The 19400-nt window shown below is 36.1% G+C and overlaps 1 long non-coding RNA gene and 1 pseudogene across 2 annotated transcripts; both read right to left on the reverse strand.

Annotated features, from left to right (window-relative positions):
* LOC134326774 (zinc finger protein 850-like) overlaps nucleotides 1–19400 on the reverse strand; it is an 83762-nt pseudogene that overhangs the window by 897 nt on the left and 63465 nt on the right.
* On the reverse strand, nucleotides 5492–10326 carry LOC134326831 (uncharacterized). 2 transcript variants are annotated; one of them, XR_010014591.1, is made up of 4 exons: nucleotides 10238–10326; nucleotides 8544–8699; nucleotides 7337–7411; nucleotides 5492–5851 (listed from the first exon to the last, which is right to left on the reverse strand). It is a non-coding gene; the product is annotated as an uncharacterized LOC134326831 (long non-coding RNA). The 2 variants fall into 2 exon arrangements; XR_010014590.1 differs by having other exon boundaries at nucleotides 10152–10239.

Below are 19400 nucleotides of genomic sequence, written 5' to 3' on the forward strand. Positions count from 1 at the left end.
CTGTGTAGTAAAACTCTTCCCACACTGAGCAGTGATGAAAGTTCTTCATGTTTATGCTTTGATAAGACTGTAGAAACTGTTTCCTTGGAAAGCAACAGAAACAAAGAAACAAGTCGATTAATTAGAATTACTTTTACTACATTAATACCACAATAATATTAAACTCATCACCTAGTAATAAAAACATTAAATTCACTTCACGTCTAAGTGAGAATCTGAATAATAATGTGAATTATAAATATATTGTCTGGCCCTTTAAGAATGTTAAGTGCACTATAGGGCGCAGGGAGCGAGTGTGTAGGGAGGATTTCGGAATTGACCGTTTCCGACTGTGCTCCTGTTGTTCTGCACTGAGCTTGAGTGATTTAAAGTAGCGTTCTCATTAAACCACTCAAATGTTTGGACTTGAATGAATTATTTTACATTATTTTACATCACCGTCATCGCAACATTAACATTTACATTAATATTTTTTTCTTACCATATAGAACTTCTGTATTACAGGCAGAACTAATCGTACACGTTCATACACTTTTAAGAAATAGCTATAACTAGAAACTAACCAGTTAACTTTTTGAAATATATTGAAGTGTTTAGCCTGCTATTATTGTGTTTTGTGTGGGCAGTGAGAGGTTACAATGGCTATATGTTAATATGTTATATGTTAATATGTTTAAAAGTGTAATTGATACAGATGCATTTACAGTTATGCATATTTATTATAGATCAGATGGGATAAGCAATGTTTGACGTTCTGATTGTTTAATTTTTTTGTAATAAAACATTAAAATATTGTGATTACACAATATTTCGTCTGCACAAAATCCATACTACTGTCCAGGCGTCATCAACTGTTTAAAAATTATCTTTCAATATTTCCTCTTTGGAGTGGAATTATGTTGGGGAATCTACTGACAAAACAGAAAACACTGACGACATTTTTTCAGAAAAAACAAGAGAGACTAATTGCCATGTTGAGGCATGGTTTGGTATAATCAAGCATAACATCCTAAACAAAAAGAAAGGATTGCATCCAGGACAGTTTGTGAGAAAAGTGCACAGTTCTCTTCAGGGCAGGTACACTGAGCACATTGTCAACCACAGTTTCCCTGATGGCCTTCTTGTAAAACCACTTCAATTACAAGACATCAGCCTGTCTCAGGAAATGTGGGCCAAACGTCAGGAGACAAAAAGCACAGAGGTTTCTCGGTCAAAATTTTGGGGCTTAAACCAGAGACCCTCTGATCACTGGTCCAGTACCTTAGCCACTGGGCTACAGCTACAGCAGTGGGACTATTAATTTGAAACGTGGTTGTAGTAACTAGTACGGGTGACTATTTAACTACTACAACCTTTGTCTTTTCAAAATTTGCATTTCTCAATTTTTGTAAATTTTGCAAAATTTTTTATTACTTATTATACACATGCTGGGGGACTTTTAACTTAGATTGTGGTTGTAGTAAGTAGTACAGGTGACTAGTTAACTACTACAACCTTTGTCTTATCAAAATTTGCGTTTATCAATTTTTTTTTTTTTTTTTTTTTTTTAATTATTTGATTACTTACTGCACCCATGCTGGGGGACTTTTAATTCGTTTTGTGGTTGTAGTAACTAGTACGGGTGACTAGTTAACTACTACAACCTTTGTCCTTTCTAAATTTGCGTTTCTCGATTTTTGTTAATTTTTAAAAAACTTTGATTCGTTACTGTATCCATGCTGGGGGACTTTTAATTTGTAATTTGGTTGTAGTATCTAGTACAATTTTTGTACAATTTTTGATTTGTTACTGCACCCATGCCTTGGAATTTTTAATTTGTATTGTCATTATAGTAACTAGTACAGGGGACTAGTTAAGTACTACAACCTACATCTTATCATAATCAGATTTTCTTCATTTTTGTTAATGCTTTTTATTATTTGTTTTGTTTCTGTACTCATGCTGTAGGACTTTTAATTATTATTGTGGTTGTAGTAACTAGTACAGGGGACTAGTTAAGTTCTTCAACCTCAAGTTCTTGATGTGTACTGTACCCATACTGTAGGACTTACAGTTAGGATTGCCAACCGCCCTATAAATACGGAATCGTTCCTTATTTGCAAACTAAACGTCGTGTTCCATATTGAACTGATCCGGGACGCGCTTTGTTCCGTATTTTTATCAGTGGGAGAGAAATGCTGCAGATTAGACTGAGACAGGGTGATGTGTATGAAACAGAAGGAAACGGCTGCTACCGTGGGAATTAGAAAGTGTTTAGTTATTATTTTAAGTAGTGTTCACTTTTAATCTTTGTAACGCCGTGTGTGCGCAAGTTAATCAGCATAACAACCTGTTTATTACTCCGCTGTTTATTTTCAGTGTGAAGATGGATTGTATAAAAATGTTGTTTGCACTATTCAGAAAAAAATGTTACATGATGTTCTTTATGCATGTTGTTTTGTCTAAAATATGGTTCTGATTTATTACTATAAAGAATAATGTCTCTATGACGGTGTAAGACCCTATGCCTTCCGCCAACCCGACAGCCCAGGGTGTTCCTTATTTCCAGTTCTGAAAGTTGGCGACCAGTGGCGGCTGGTGCTAAAAATTTTGAGGGGGGCGCAAACAAAACAACATTAAAAACAAAACAATAAAAAACAAGCCTTTAAAAGTAGCACTATTTGAACACGAATTTTGCCCTTTTTTTCTTCAAGTGAACGCTTTGTGAAAGCGTTTTTTGTAAAGACAAGACTGAATTATCTCTCATTTTGGAAGAAATGCTGCTCCAATCTGCAACTAACTGTTTAACGTGAACCGAGCTGACGAGCCGCAGCTGAATGAATCAGTTAATGAGTCGACTCGGGGATTGTCCAATCACACGGCGTTTAAAAAAAATAAGCCAATAGTGACACACTTCTAATAAGAGTGGGTGTGTACGGTGTGGAAAATTTAAAACAACCAATTAAAGAGCAGCCTCAGACCACGTGCTTGCCAAGAACTTCTAAAACTCAAAAACTCGCTAGAACTTCAGCGCAGATGAACCTCACATTTACTAAATAACATTAAATAAAATTACCAGAAAAACATTTTTAAACAAATTCGATTGTAGTTTGTTCCTTGTTTACTGAGGCATCAGTTCGTGCAATTTAATTAATTTTTGAACGTTTATTAGCCGAGAACGAGCCGAAAGAAAGTGGAATGTCCAATATAAAACTAACTTTACCACGGTGAGCAGGTGAGCTTCAGAGCGTAAGTTGCTATAGTAACTGACACAGGCTCTCTTTAATCCCGGTTTCTGGAACGAAAAACCTCGAGTTTTCATTAATTCTGAGTTAACTTACCCGGTTTAATCACTTAACCCGCTTTCTGGAATACCCCCCACTGCTCAATTGATTCATTTTGGTGGATCGGTTCAAATGAATCGGTTCAGTAATATGAATCGTGTGTGATGCTAACAGTTAGCGGAGCAGCTAATAGTTTGTTTGTTACGCGCTGCAATCAGCGAGCTCCAACCGCCCACCCCTCCCTCACTGTGGATGCGCGCATGTCCTAAAGTCTCAGTTTTCAAGGTAAACCTGAAGCAGAAATTCGGCGCTTCACATTTAAAAAATACCGTCACCATTTTTGAATACCGCGGTATACGGTAATATCGTCATACCGCCCAACCCTAGTCTGATGTTCTTTACATCTAGTTTCTCATCCACTCCCAATAACAGTGCTGTACTAATACTTTTAACTTTTACTATAAACCTGTAAAACAACCTGTAAACAAAGCTACAAGAACTCGCTGTTTCTATCAAACATTACAAACTGTAAACAAAGCTGAAAATGTGACGCGTTTATATCAAAATGTTAGATTTAATAATGAATAAACTCTGAATCCGTTACAATCCACTGATTCATCGGTTCAATGAATCGGTTCATCAGTACTGAATCATGTGTGGTGCTAACAGTTAGCGGAGCAGCTAATAGTTTGTGTGTTTAAATAAAACTGGAGTTAAAGCTCCTCAAATCCTCACAGTGATGTTTTATTATAAACTCTAGTTTTATTATTAATTAGAATGTGGTTATAATTAAATATAAGGGTTATAATTAAATACATATTTTACTTACAGATGAGGCTCTACAGTACAAACACAGCAGCTTCTTGTTCTTCTTATGATGTTTAATGGCGGTTGGCAGAACAACTTAAGACGCACCAGCGCCACCAACTGGACTGGAGTTGAACAGCAGCTTAGCAGTAAAACATCTCCATTAGCCCTGTATCTCTCAGCTACAGTGTTGGGGGGAACGCGGTACAGTCACGTGATTACTTTTTATCTGTAACGAAGTCATGTAACGCGTTACAGTTACATATTTGTAATGACATTACAGTTACTGTGATGAGGGATGAGTCGTTCCGGAATGAACCGATTCTATTGAATGACTCTTTGAAATGAACTAAAAGAACCGAGTCGCTCCTCTAGTATAAGGATAAATAATTAAGGAATAAACTTGTTTAATGATGTTAAATCTGATTGGTTCATGGCGTTTGTGTTTTAAAGCAGAAACAAACACAGACACATCTCTGCACAAGAGAGGATTTTTCTGAAACTAAATAAATAAAGTAAATAAATGGAATTTGTTTGTAGATGTGATTCCAGTATACAGTATTTGTTTGGGTTTTAGAATGTAACGTGAAAGTAAAGTAATGAGGAACGAGATTATATTTTCCAGGATGTAATGAGTAAAGTAATCCCTGATAGCACATATACGTCTCAGAGACGTCTGGAAAAGGTCGGAACATCTTAAATGCATCGCGTTCCATTTAACTTGATCTTACATTGGTCTTATCATCATCACCGCGTTCTACATATTGAACGCATACGCATATACGTCTTTTTGACATCTGCATTATGCAGCAATTTTCACCCGAGCTGCAATTTCCCAGTTCGGATTCTGACCTCGTCGAACTTTCACACCATATGCTCACAACATGAAAAAAGTAGTTAGTATTGTATCCAGTACGCTGGAAGGTAGAATTATTACTGTTTTTTTAACCTCTTTCTTAACTCGCACTTAGGACATAACTACACTGGGCGAGTCGCAGGCTCCTCAGTTCATACAGGCAGGCAGACAGACGTGACCTACCTTACTCAGATTAATCATTTCCCGATGAATTTCTTCACACACCTTTCCGTTTATATCCGTCAGTCAATTCGGGGAGAGTGGGGACGGTTGCAACAAGGGGCAGTTGCAACATTATTAATCACAATATTAATAAAAAGGCTTGTTATAACATTCGAATATATATATATCTCCTTTTACTGGTAGTAGTATTTTTACAGCCACATTAATAAGTGAAAACCCTATCTGTACACAAATACCAGGCCCAAAAAGAGTCTTTGCAAAATTATGTTAAAGAATGATTTTACTACATATCGATGAATGTTGCAACTGCCCTGTTATGGGTCTATTCAAGTATTATTTTTCTACAAAAATTTTTCGCAAAACGAAAACGAAGCAAGACACGTTGAAGGTAAGCACACTTATTTTATTGCAAATAGTAACAGAAGTAGCATAGATCAATGCCTTCAGAAATGTTACACTCTTCTTTGCTCATGTGTTCCATGTGTGTTGTGACATGCACAAATGTAAAGTTCTGCAAGAGTCAAAGTAATTAAACACTTTACGAAGCTCTAAATGTGGTCTGCATTACAGGAGTGAGGAGGGTAGCAGTTTTTATACTACCACGCAGAGATGGTCAAGAATCCATGCAGTGCAGGTGCAGCAGATGGAAATTGGGTTAAAACTCCACTCATCAGAAACTTTCAAGACAACTCAAACCCCTTGCATGGCTGCTACAGGCAACACATATGATGTCTGCATTCACCTAGAAACAAAAATAGCAAGATTTACAATACAAAAAAGGTGCACTGTAGAAATTCTACAAGTAGTAGAAGGAAGTGTCCTTATAACTGTGTGCATTGGTGTGTGCGCACTGCTGCAACAAAACACTTCATCTGGTAAACACACTTTGTATTACTTATATTTAACTTTTAACATTCAACTAAATGTCTTAAGATTCAAATGAGGTTTAAGTTTTTGAGAAATGTAACCGACAAAAAAGCCTGTGCTTCCCTCCAGCTAAAAGAAAGCAGTGTAAACTCACTTCCACTGCATAAGCTTAATAAAGCACCTGAACTAAGGATGCTGTGTGAGAGCTCTGCTGCAGCTGGCCAACATAATGCTCCATTTGGGTCACGGTCATCAGTTGGGCCCAAATAGTATAGCTAACCTTTTTTTTTTTACTCTATCAGCTGGCTAACGGAGCTTCTGTCTGTATCACACACATACCAACAGTTTCTGTAATATTCAGAAGTGTTTAAGCACTGTGATATACTGCATTTTGAGTTTCCTTTTAATTAACCGTCAGTTGTTTGTTAAGTTTTTACCATTTGTCTCTCCGGAATGCCTAAATCCTAAATTATAGCTGTAGTATCTCATTGTTTGAGCACTGTGATATGCTACAGTAATTTGCACAGAGCTGAAAAAAGTTTACACTGCTGCTTTCACTTAACCACAAGGGTTTTTGTGAAAGTTTATTACTCAGCATGCCAGTGATGGAACTAACAAAGCAGCCAGAACTCATTTATTTGTAAGTAGTACTGCAATTTTGAGTTATGCAATGAAGTTCAGCTCTGCATTTTTTGTAAATGAGCAGTGAAATTGGGCATTGATGACCTTCCTTCACTGACTGGTGCAGCATGTCTACTAGAACATGCTTTGCTCATCTTACTATCAAACATTTGTTCCGTTGAAACCGCAGGGTCTGAGATTACCAAGCTGTATGGAGTTCTGTTAGTATACCATCATCTTAGTAAAAGTGAGAAGTCTAATTAAATGATAACCATGGCAACAAAGTTTTAATCTTATGATGTGACGGCTTGAGATTTGATGAACACTTTTGAAACAGGAAATGTAACAGGCAACGTTTATTCCAAACTTTTTGTTTAATGTTAACATTTGTCTGCCATTTCAGAATGATCTACAGCTGTTAACATCTGCTGAGTGAGTGTGTTGGAGGCTCAGGAGGAAGCATTGCAGAGTTACGATTATTGGTTAAACTGTCCAATCGAAATTTTATTCACATTTAGCAAATGCTTTTGTGCTTGTTATTAACTGATAATTTAAGACTGAAAGCAAACCTAAGCTGGTCATTGTATGTGGGCCATAAAATTGAGCTCATATCACAGTTCAAAAACAGAAATCTATTCACCAGTAGAAACTATAACAGCATTAAGGAAAAAACTATAAATAAGATGATTCATTATAGGCAGTCAAGTTAACAACCATACAAATGACCAAGAGAACTTACCAAAGGTGACCAGGATTGGGATTTGGAGTTTCAGCATCCATTACCAAGTGCTGTCAAACAAATGAAATTGAGTCACTAATAAAGAAAGAAGAAAAAAAGGGAGTAATTGTAATCATTGTAATCAATTTGTTCAATTGCAAGTGAAATGGTCATGAAAGGATGCATATGGTCAGCAACAATACTCAAAACAGTCTGTGACATTCTATAGACACAAGGCAGGCTGGGTTTATGGATTCAAGCTGTGTCAAATATGTGATCGGCCATTTTCACAACGTTAGGATTGCAGCAGCTCTGCATGAGGACCCATTGTTCAACTGCCAGATGAAGATACAGACCTTGTGCACGGCTACAGAAACCAGTGTTAATTTTGCTGCTGTGCTGATAGAAAATGTGATCAGCTGGAAAGTTTCTACCAACTCAGACAAAAGACAGCTACCTGTAAAACGTGCAAAACTAACATTCTTCCTGGGGGAGGCAAAAGAAAGGTTTTTAAACACCACTAACCTGACACGACACTCAAGAGTACATCACCCAAGGCACGTAAGTATTACAGCGATCAGAACACAGCACAGCTAGGAAAACCCACAAACAAAAAGAAATCCAGCAAACTGTGGAGACCACATTTGACCAATACCAAAAGTACAGCAACCGGAAGGCTAAAGAAATCACGTCCAAAGTGATGGAATTTTTAGTGCTTAATATTTCACCAGAAGCCACACAATGCCATTCCTATTCTTCAAGTGTTGCCTTTCCCGAGCTGTATCAAGCAGTTTAATCACACAGATTAACTTATGTTACCTCCCTGAGTTTTACAAGCGATACATGGAGTTCTGAGGTCAGTCCCACATCCAGAAGCTCAGTGGATTCATCCCCACTTTGAGCTACACAGTGCAGCTGTGTGGACAAGAATTCACAGGTAGACAAAGTTTCAAATGTGAACGACTCGGCAGATACCGATTGAGGGCAGGGCTTTTAAAAAAGCAAAGAATGTTTCATCTTGAGACATTATGGATGCAACATTTCCAATCAACCACATTTAAAACGCTGTTGAACTCCGAACACTAGTTCAATTTGTGTGCAGAACTGTACTGTGGAGGTATTTTACAAATATTTGCATGAGTCACATATGGCTTACTTAAAAAAAAAAAAAGAAAAAAAAGAAAAGGAAAAAAAGGCCAGACTGGCTATATACACAGGAGTTACCTACATGCACCCTGTGTGCCTAGGAGTCATGAACCAACTTCTTTCTCTTCAGCGGAAGTGAGGTCCTTTCACTAGAAGGGTGTCTGTATTTACTGCCAAAGATCTCACAACCAATGTCTGGAAGAGACCAGTCATCTGATTCTCCACAACCACCTAAGTTCTGCAAACAGGGCAAAGAGAAATTGCACATAATTTTTCAGGCATTAGAAAACATTTGATAATTAATAAAGGGAGCTGTTGACGTCACATTGAATGAACGCATGAACATGAAGCTATGAAATGAAGACAAGAAGCTACCCTGTTACTAAGAAAAATGTATATATTTGATGGAAAATGGGAAAAACGCCAAGAACCATCCTAAATTTATGGGTACATTTAATGCCCAATGTTGGCATTCATATTTTGTTCTGAATATTTTCACAAAAAGATTTACAGCTTCAGGAAAAACTACGGGTCTGTCAGAGAGCAATTCAGCTTAAACCCAGTTACTAATATTGGCGTGACACCGACTACAGAAAAACAACCTGCCTTTGATCGAAATACATGTTCTTATACTAACGCATCTAATCTCATATGCTCTTAATACTTGCATGCATAAGCACGTGTAGTTTGGTTAACACGATAAGCATGCATATGCCTTAGGCAAGAACACCTAATTTCATCATTTTAAATCATGTTGCCATTTAATTTCAATTAGAAAAACTGATAAGGAATCAGGTATGTTTCTGCTTAGTTGATGTTTAAACCTGCAGCCACACTAGCCATTTATGGATAAGACTAGAGAACCATCTTACGATATATAAGCATTAAAGAATTCCACTAGCATTCAATGAGGGAGAGAACAACTTTGTCTTAGAAACGACCAAATATGTTGAGCTTAAAGTTAAATATTTACAGACATTAGCTATAGGTGGCATGAAATGGAGTCCAGTGAATACCAAACCTGGCATTTAAACTCCATATCCCTGTATATTTTGAAGTTCTCACTTTTTATACCAACACTAACCTAACAGATCATCTCATTAGGAGTTATAGCTCAAGCACGAAACACTAATTGTGCGCGTGGATGAGTTAGAATGTTCGTGGCGAATTTAAAAGGTTAGCGCGAGCGAACCAGTTAACGGACACTCAACGGTTTTGTAAGCTATAGCCTGAGACGCTGCTCTTCTACCCGTCAAAACCATCGATTTATTGTAGCATATAGTTGCTTTTTGTATGTAGTAATTCCACTGACTTTTCTTCAATACATCTTCCCTGAGTATAAGTTACACTCGTGTTTGCATACAAAGTATTTACCCCCATTTACAAAGTAAGTAGCACTAGCTAGCTAACTTGGCTAGCATTACGACTTTAGCTTGAAGCTAAAAAAAAAACCTAGCTATAGCGTTAGCTGGAAATAGTTTTGGTATTTGTTAGTTAGAAGTGTCAATTCTGAATATAATTCTATTAACTTAACACTACTAGCGAAGGTTACATCAGTGGCGTAATTACGGGCTAAACAACTTTTGCTGGCTAGCACTAGTATCCTCACTAATTGGCCTTCTAGTCTCATTTTAGCTTTAGCTAACGCTAAGAAACATGCCTTTAGAAAAACACGAAATGTTAGTATTACCTCTCCGCGGACTTTTAAGCAGTGAAAATTTCAACATACTACGTGAAATCACTCCGTTTCTCATCAGCCGCAGCTAAACCGCTCACCTTTAGTTCTTTTGGGTTGTTTATTTTATTTATTTTTTTTGAAGTCACGCCTCTCCACGTAAAGCATGTGATACATGTGATACATGCTTCAGCCAGTTGAATAAATAGTAGGCGGGTTCCCTACATCCGCAAAGGGCCGGTGTGTCTGCAGGTTTTCATAAAGCAGCCTGGGCACATCTGATTCTGCTTGTGTAATCAGATGGCCTCAGTCTTTAAACAGTTAACCTGATGTGCTCTGGCTTGTCTGGAAAGAAATCCAGCAGTTAACTGGCCTGTTGTGGATAAGTCTGGACAACGCTGTATAAAATACACAGGTTCTTTCAAACATCAAGAAACTATATATTAAAGAAGCATGGTAAATTTAGTCATTCAATGGATAGTTAACATTATCTTCCATTTATTATTAAATACATGTGTAAAAATGTAAAAAAACTACATTTAAATATATTTACCTTCACTAAATTTGAGCAGTCGAAAAAGTGCACAAAATCAGGAACTTTGCAAACATTTCAACACACCACAGGGTCAGTGTTCCCAGATAGTGATTAAGATTCCTTATGGAAAACTGTCAAAGGGTTCTCTGAGTGATGCCACAGAGGATCCATGTTTGTTACCATAAAATACAAAGTTTGCACAAGGGACGTGAGAGTGTGAAGAACCTTTAAATAAAAAAAAAAAACACAACCTTTTCTAAATTAAGATTCTTTAAGAATTCTTCACACTCACACATCCCTTCTACAAACATAGTATTTTATGGAACCAAAAGTAGTTCTTCTGTGGCATGACTCAGAGAACCCTTTGAAGAAACAATGATTTTTTTTAAGGGTTCTTTAGTTAAGGAAGTAGTTCTACTTAGAACTATGATTTCTATATGGAACCATTTCATGCTTAAAAGGTTCTTTGCATAGTGAAATGGTTCTTTAGATTGATGGAGATTGTGTTGTGCATGGTTCTATATAGCACCAAAAGGGTTCTTCTATTGTTACAAGCTTGACATTGTAACACTACAAGCACCCTCTTGGTGCTAAATAGAAACATGTACAACAAATTCTCCATTCTATATAGGTCCTTAATGCTCATGGTCATTCACTTTACAAAAGAACCCTTGAAGAACCATTTTTTTTTAAAGTGTGTACACTTATCAAAGGAGTATGGATTATTTACCATATTAACCTTTTTTCATACAATTACTCACAGTTGTCTTCTTATACTCAGGTTCACTAGCAAGACAGGTGCGCAAAAGACAAAGGTATGTAATGAACAAGCAATAGATCCTTTAATAACTTTAATAACATACATTGAATGTGACAACGATTCTGTTTTGTAACTTTTGTCTAACTGTACAGAATGTCTTGCAGAAAACCATCATATTGGACACTTAGGCGAAAAGCAAAAGTATGGGTTGATCGAGACTTAGAGTCAATTCAGGCACAAGGGGGGGGGGGGGCAGAGCATTGATTCAGAAACAGAAAACAATGCTCTACTTGAAGACGAAGACGACGATGATGATGATTTGGAGTTCATGGATTGCCAATCTGCTGTGTGTAATAATGACCTCAGTTGCATAACTAATGATGGATTTTTTGACTGTGAGGACTTTGATTCTGGATCAGAGTCAGAACTGGAGTTTGATTCTTTGCATGATGAACTAGCAAAATGGGCAATTCAACACCACATCACGCACAGTGCAATAAATGCACTGCTAGATGTCCTTGGCAAGTATCACTCAATCTTGCCAAAAGATGCCAGGACACTCTTGAGTACAGCAAGATCAAATGATCTTGCAATTCAGGATAAAGCTGGTGGTCAGTAATACTACTTTGGTGTGCTCCAATCAATTACACACATTCTGCAAAAAAACAAGGGTTTAAAGACCAATACAAAACACCTGAAACTTTAAGTCAATATTGATGGGCTACCACTTTTCAAAAGCTCACCAACACAGCTGTGGCCCATCCTTGGCACTGTTATTAACTTGCCACATCATGAGCCATGTGTCACAGAACCCTGACCTCAACTTTACTTAAAAAAAAAAAAAACCTGGGATAAATTCGACTGTTGGACGCGAGGCATTTTTGTCACATCCGGACGTGCACAAATTCCCACATATACACTAAAGAATCTTAATAGTTGTAGCCAAGTGGAGCTTAATGATCCAGTGACACTGACACACTGATATGCAGCCCCGGTTCTGGCTGTGCTGCTTAGGCGGGCAGTGAGAAAATCCAGGGGGAGCAATGCCCACCCCAGTTGCTTTAGTTTCGCCCTAAGCTGAACTCAAATCTAGAGCAGAAAAATATGCGCTCTACCCACTGCGCTACTCAAACAGCGGAGTAATAAACAGGTTGTTATGCTGATGAACCTGCGCACACACGGTGTCACCAAGATTAAAAGTGAACACTAAACACTTTCTAATTCCCACAGTAGCAGCAGTTTCCTTCTGTTTCATACACATCACCCTGTCTCAGTCTAATCTGCAGCATTTCTCTCCCACTGTTAAAAATACGGAACAAAACGCGTCCTGTAACAGTTAAATTGCAACTATGACAAAAAAACTACTCAATTACAGTAACATGACTAAATGTAATTTGTTACTTTCCACCTCTGTATAAGCCAAACTATAAAAATGTGTGAAAAACAAGTATAAGTAACATCTGTGCCAACATATAAAAATAATAATAATAATAATAATAATAAAACACTTTATTTATAGGCGCCTTTCAAAACACTCAAGGACACCTAACAATACAAAACATCAGTACATAATTAATGACACAGATTAAGGGTAGGCGAGTTTAAAGAAATACGTTTTAATATGTTTTGAAACTAGGGATTGAATCAATGGTGCGAAAGTCAGGAGGGAGAGAGTTCCAGAGATGTGGGGCAGAGTAGCTAAAAGCTCTAGCTCCCATATGAGGTAGACCAAAAAGTTACAATAATCAATTTGAGATGTGACCAGGGCATGAACAAGAACATCAGCACTTCTAGGAGAAAGGAATGGATGTATATGTTACTTAAATGTAGATGTTACTTATGTTACTTAAATGGAAATAAGCAGATCGTGTGATATTGTTAATATGTGCATGAAATGAAAGATTGTGAGTGGAAGGAGAGACGACTGAGTTCTTCATCATCACTGAGAATTTGTTAGATTTAGAGAGAGGAGATTTTCTACCTATAAGAAAAATTTCAGTTTTATCAGCATTTAATTTGAGAAAATTGTAAGAGAACCATGTTCTTAATTCTATTAGACAATCAGATAGAGATGGAGGAGGAAGAGTAGCCGTGGGCACAGTGGACAGGTATAGCTCAGTGTCGTCCGCATAACAATAAAATTGAATGTTGTGTTTCCTAAAGATACGTCCAATGGGAAGCAGGTAAATTATAAAAAGGACAGAGCCCTTAGGGACACCACTAGTGACAGGAGTTACTGTGAACATACTGTACACGTCTAGAAATGTATGAAGAAAACCAATCAAGCACAGTAGCACTAAGACCAATATATACTAGCCGATCCAATACCTTTTATTTTCAATTCATTTCCACTATTAACTGATAGCATTCACTTACATCAAGCTCTAAACCTCCTGGTTCTAACCACCATTCACTCCACTATAGATAATCACATTATTTCCCAGTAATAGTTTAACCTAAAGATTTATACTTTTATTATTACTGTTTACTTATTAATGTTTACTGTGTAATTAATGACCTATTAATTACACAGTATAATTCATTCATTGCTAACCATTTCTCCCCAACACTGTGAGCATCATTTCTGTAAAATGTGAATGCGCTGGTGTTTTCTGAGATTACTCTGAATATTAAAACTCTTTCCACACTGTGAGCAGTGATATGGTTTCTCTCCAGTGTGAATGCGCTGGTGTATTTTCAGATCACTCTGTCCATTAAAACTCTTTCCACACTGTGAGCACTGATATGGTTTCTCTCCAGTGTGAATGCGCTGGTGTATTTTGAGATGACTCTGTCTATTAAAACTCTTTCCACACTGTGAGCACTGATACGGTTTCTCTCCAGTGTGAATGGGCTGGTGTATTTTGAGAGCACTCTGTCCAATAAAACTCTTCCCACACTTTGAGCACTGATATGGTTTCTCTCCAGTGTGAATGCGCTGGTGTTTTTTGAGATTACTCTGTCCATTAAAACTCTTTCCACACTGTAAGCACTGATACGGTTTCTCTCCAGTGTGAATGCGCTGGTGTATTTTGAGAGCACTCTGTTGATTAAAACTCTTTCCACACTGTGAGCACTGATACGGTTTCTCTTCAGTGTGAATGCGCTGGTGTTTTTTGAGATTACTCTGTACATTAAAACTCTTTCCACACTGTGAGCACTGATACGGTTTCTCCCCAGTGTGAATGCGCTGGTGTATTTTGAGATCACTCTGTCCATTAAAACTCTTTCCACACTGAGAGCACTGATATGGTTTCTCTCCAGTGTGAATGTTCTGGTGTCTTTTCAGATCACTCTGTCCATTAAAACTCTTTTCACACTGTGAGCACTGATACGGTTTCTCTCCAGTGTGAATGCGCTGATGTATTTTGAGATGACTCTGTCCATTAAAACTCTTTCCACACTGTGAGCACTGATACGGTTTCTCTCCAGTGTGAATGTGCTGGTGTCTTTTCAGAGCACTCTGTCCATTAAAACTCTTTCCACACTGTGAGCACTGATATGGTTTCTCTCCAGTGTGAATGCGCTGGTGTATTTTGAGATGGCTCTGTCCATTAAAACTCTTTCCACACTGTAAGCACTGATACGGTTTCTCTCCAGTGTGAATGCGCTGGTGTTTTTTGAGATTACTCTGTGTAATAAAACTCTTCCCACACTGTGAGCACTGATATGGTTTCTCTCCAGTGTGAATGCGCTGGTGTATTTTGAGAGCACCCCGGGTACTGAAGCTCTTCCCACACTGTGAGCAGACATTTCCTTCTTCCTGTGTGGGACTGAGAGAGGTGTTAATGCTGACAGTACCAGAGGACGTTTGCTGATTACTGGAGCTTCTGGTGGGCGTCAGATCCTCATGTTCAGTCTTAATCTTCACCAGAGTCTCATATTTAACATGGTTGCAGCTCTTGATGCGATTGTGGAGCTGATTTTGGGTTGTAGAGGAACGTGGACACGAGGAGCAGCAGAAATCCTTGTTCAGTTCTGAAGCAGAAAATAATCAAATACATTTATAACATTATAAATAATCAAATACATTTATAACATTATAAATAATCAGTTACATTTATAACATTATAAATAATAAATACATTTAACATTATAAATAATCAGTTACATTTATAACATTATAAATAATAAATACATTTAACATTATAAATAATCAGTTACATTTATAAAATTATAAATAATAAATACATTTAACATTATAAATAATCAGTTACATTTATAAAATTATAAATAATAAATACATTTATAACATTATAAATAATCAGTTACATTTATAACATTATAAATAATAAATACATTTAACATTATAAATAATCAGTTACATTTATAACATTATAAATAATAAATACATTTAACATTATAAATAATCAGTTACATTTATCAAATTATAAATAATAAATACATTTATAACATTATAAATAATAAATACATTTATAACATAATAAATAATCAAATACATTTATAACATTATAAATAATCAAATACATTTATAACATTATAAATAATCATATACATTTATAACATTATAAATAATCAAATACATTTATAACTTTATAAATAATTATATACATTTATAACATTATAAATAATCAAATACATTTATAACATTATAAATAATCAAATACATTTATAACATTATAAATAATCATATACATTTATAACATTATAAATAATCAAATACATTTATAACATTATAAATAATCGAATACATTTATAACATTATAAATAATCAAATACATTTATAACATTATAAATAATAAAATACATTTATAACATTATAAATAATCAAATACATTTAAAACTTTATAAATAATCAAATACATTTATAACATTGTAAATAATTAAATACATTTATAACATTATAAATAATCATTTTACTCAAGATAAAAAGTATCTTACTGAGTTCATCTTTATCTTCAGGTTCTTCCTTCTTTACAGGCTTCATCTGGAAACCTCCACACTGTTGGTCCTCTGGGGTGAGGTGTTCCTCAGAGGTGACGTGTTCCACAGGGATTAAAGATCCTTCACCTGAAATTCATCAATATGTGAAGAAGAAACTCAACAACTGGAGGAAACTGAAGGTTGTGGGTTTAGTTACCACAAATAAATACTACTTAGATTTAATCCAGACTGGAAGTATCAGCACTTCTACACAGGACAGTACGGTACAGTACAGGTTCTAATCCCACTATCCACATTCTCTTATTATTTCTACTATACTAACCATACTGTACTGTACTAACATGGCAAATTGCTCCACATTTACTTACAGAAGTAACTTCCATCTTCTTCCTCCTCCTTTTTTATTAGTTTCTCTTGGAATCCTTCATTTTGTAGATCTATGGGGGTGACGTGTCCCTCTTCTGCTGACTGCATTATTAAAAGATCTGACAGGCAGACGGACAGATAGACAAATGTACTTTATTCCCTATTAAAGAGAAATCCAGGAATACTCTTTCAGACTGTTTTAACTGTTTATTTTTAATGCTGTGACGCTGTAAACAGAGTGAAAATGTTGAAACTATTGTGGGACTGAGCAGCATCAGACAGAAAAGACTTCTAATAGAACTTTTTGGGTTGGTTTCACAGACAGGGATTAAGCCTAGTCCTAGACTACACAGCATTTTGAATGGAGATTCTCTATTTAAAGCTAAATGTAGTCCTGGACTATAAGCCTTAATCCCTGTCTGGGAAACAACCCTTTGAGTTTGGTGGAAGTGGTTTTGTGGCCCAAAGTGAAATGATGAAGTCTGATGTTCTTTACATCTAGTTTCTCATCCACTCCCAATAACAGTGCTGTACTAATACTTTTAACTTTTACTATAAACCTGTAAAACAACCTGTAAACAAAGCTACAAGAACTCGCTGTTTCTATAAAACATTAAACACTGTAAACAAAGCTGAAAATGTGACGCGTTTATATCAAAATGTTAGATTTAGTAATGAATAAACTCTGAATCCGTTACAATCGACTGACTCATCGGTTCAATGAATCGGTTCATCATTACTGAATCATGTGTGATGCTAACAGTTAGCGGAGCAGCTAATAGTTTGTTTGTTTAAATAAAACTGGAGTTAAAGCTCCTCAAATCCTCACAGTGATGTTTTATTATAAACTCTAGTTTTATTATTAATTAGAATTTGGTTATAATTAAATATAAGGGTTATAATTAAATACATATTTTACTTACAGATGAGGCTCTACAGTACAAACGCAGCAGCTTCTTGTTCTTCTTATGATGTTTAATGGCGGTTGGCAGAACAACTTAAGACGCACCAGCGCCACCAACTGGACTGGAGTTAAACAGCAGCTTAGCAGTAAAACATCTCCATTAGCCCTGTATCTCTCAGCTACAGTGTTGGGGGGAAGGAACCGATTCTATTGAACAACTCTTTGAAATGAACTTAAGGAACCGAGTCGCTCCTCTAGTATAAGGATAAATAATTAAGGAATAAACTTGTTTAATGATGTTAAATCTAATTGGTTCATGGCGTGTATGTTTTAAAGCAGAAACAAACACAGGCACATCTCTGCACAAGAGAGGATTTTTCTGAAACTAAATAAATAAAGTAAATAAATGGAATTTGTTTGTAGATGTGATTCCAGTATACAGTATTTGTTTGGGTTTAAAATGTAACGTGAAAGTAAAGTAATGAGGAACGAGATTACATGTTCCAGGATGTAATGAGTAAAGTAATCCCATTACAATTTTAGTTAAGTAATGAGTAATGGATTACTTTTTTGAGTAACTACCCCAACACTGCTCAGGTAGCTTTAGAGAGGACTACAGTCAGTCTTAGACGTTCTTCCAAGCAGTTTCTCTAATGTCATGTTTTGTTTTCCAACTCACACATTCACACCAGTAGAAGCTTAAAAATAACACTACAAACCAACTAGTCTATAAGCACAAGAGGATTCATCTTTATAGACGGTGCTGTTTATGCTTTTACACTTTAAAATATGAGGAGTTTTTTTTATTACAACAAACACAACGGCAACAATTAATAATTATAAAAATAAAATAATAATAATAATAATAATAGTAAAAGTATTAACTTTAAAAGTCAGTTGAAAGTGTTTTATTGTAGTAAGAATGAAAGTATGAGCTGATCTTTGTCTCATTGTGTAGCTTTGATGAAGAAAAAGCCGCTGGGTCAGTGTGTAACAGGAGGTTTGGAGTGAAGGTGGGTGTGTGTGGATAAAAGCTTCCAGCACCTGGTATTCCCAGGCGGTCTCCCATCTAAGTACTAACCAGACCCGACCCTGCTTAGTTTCCAGATCAGGAGTTCTCAGGGTGGTGTGGCCGTAAGCGAGAGACGCTGTAAACAAGCTGCTTCTTATAGACGTCCGTCGTTCAGCCTTTCTAAATAAATAAATAAATAAGAAATTAAAAGCTTAAAATTGTTATGGTTAGTTAGTTAACAAAAATTTGAAGTGGACGACTATTGAAATTTATTTATAAATAGTGTTTATGGTTTTAAAAATCTGAAGTGGACGACTAATGAAATGTATTCATAAATAGTGTTTATGGTTTTACGCTTTATGTTTAAAAACAACATAAAACAACAGCAGCAATTAATGTTAATAATAATTATACAAAAATAATAATAATAATAAGTCAGAAGGAAAGATTTATGGTGTACTCTCTTGAGTTTTGCTTAATAAAATGCCAATAAAAAAGACAGAGTTTCTTACATTTACACTGATTCTTATTCCACTGCAGATATGAACTCAAGATATTTCATGTTTTATCAGGTCAACTGTTAATATACAGAAACATGCAAGTCAGGCCTGCAACACATTCCAGAAAAGTTCAGACTCATCTGATTAATTATTGTAAGTTGTTTTGCTGGGAATATTGTGTTACTACTACTGCAGCTGTATAACCCATTTATCTGTTGTATAATGATTGCAGTCCCACACTACATACTGCATTCTTAAATATTTGCTACTGTTCAGTTGTAT

This window comes from Trichomycterus rosablanca, chromosome 14, assembly GCF_030014385.1.
Source record: "Trichomycterus rosablanca isolate fTriRos1 chromosome 14, fTriRos1.hap1, whole genome shotgun sequence".
Lineage (NCBI taxonomy): Eukaryota > Metazoa > Chordata > Actinopteri > Siluriformes > Trichomycteridae > Trichomycterus > Trichomycterus rosablanca.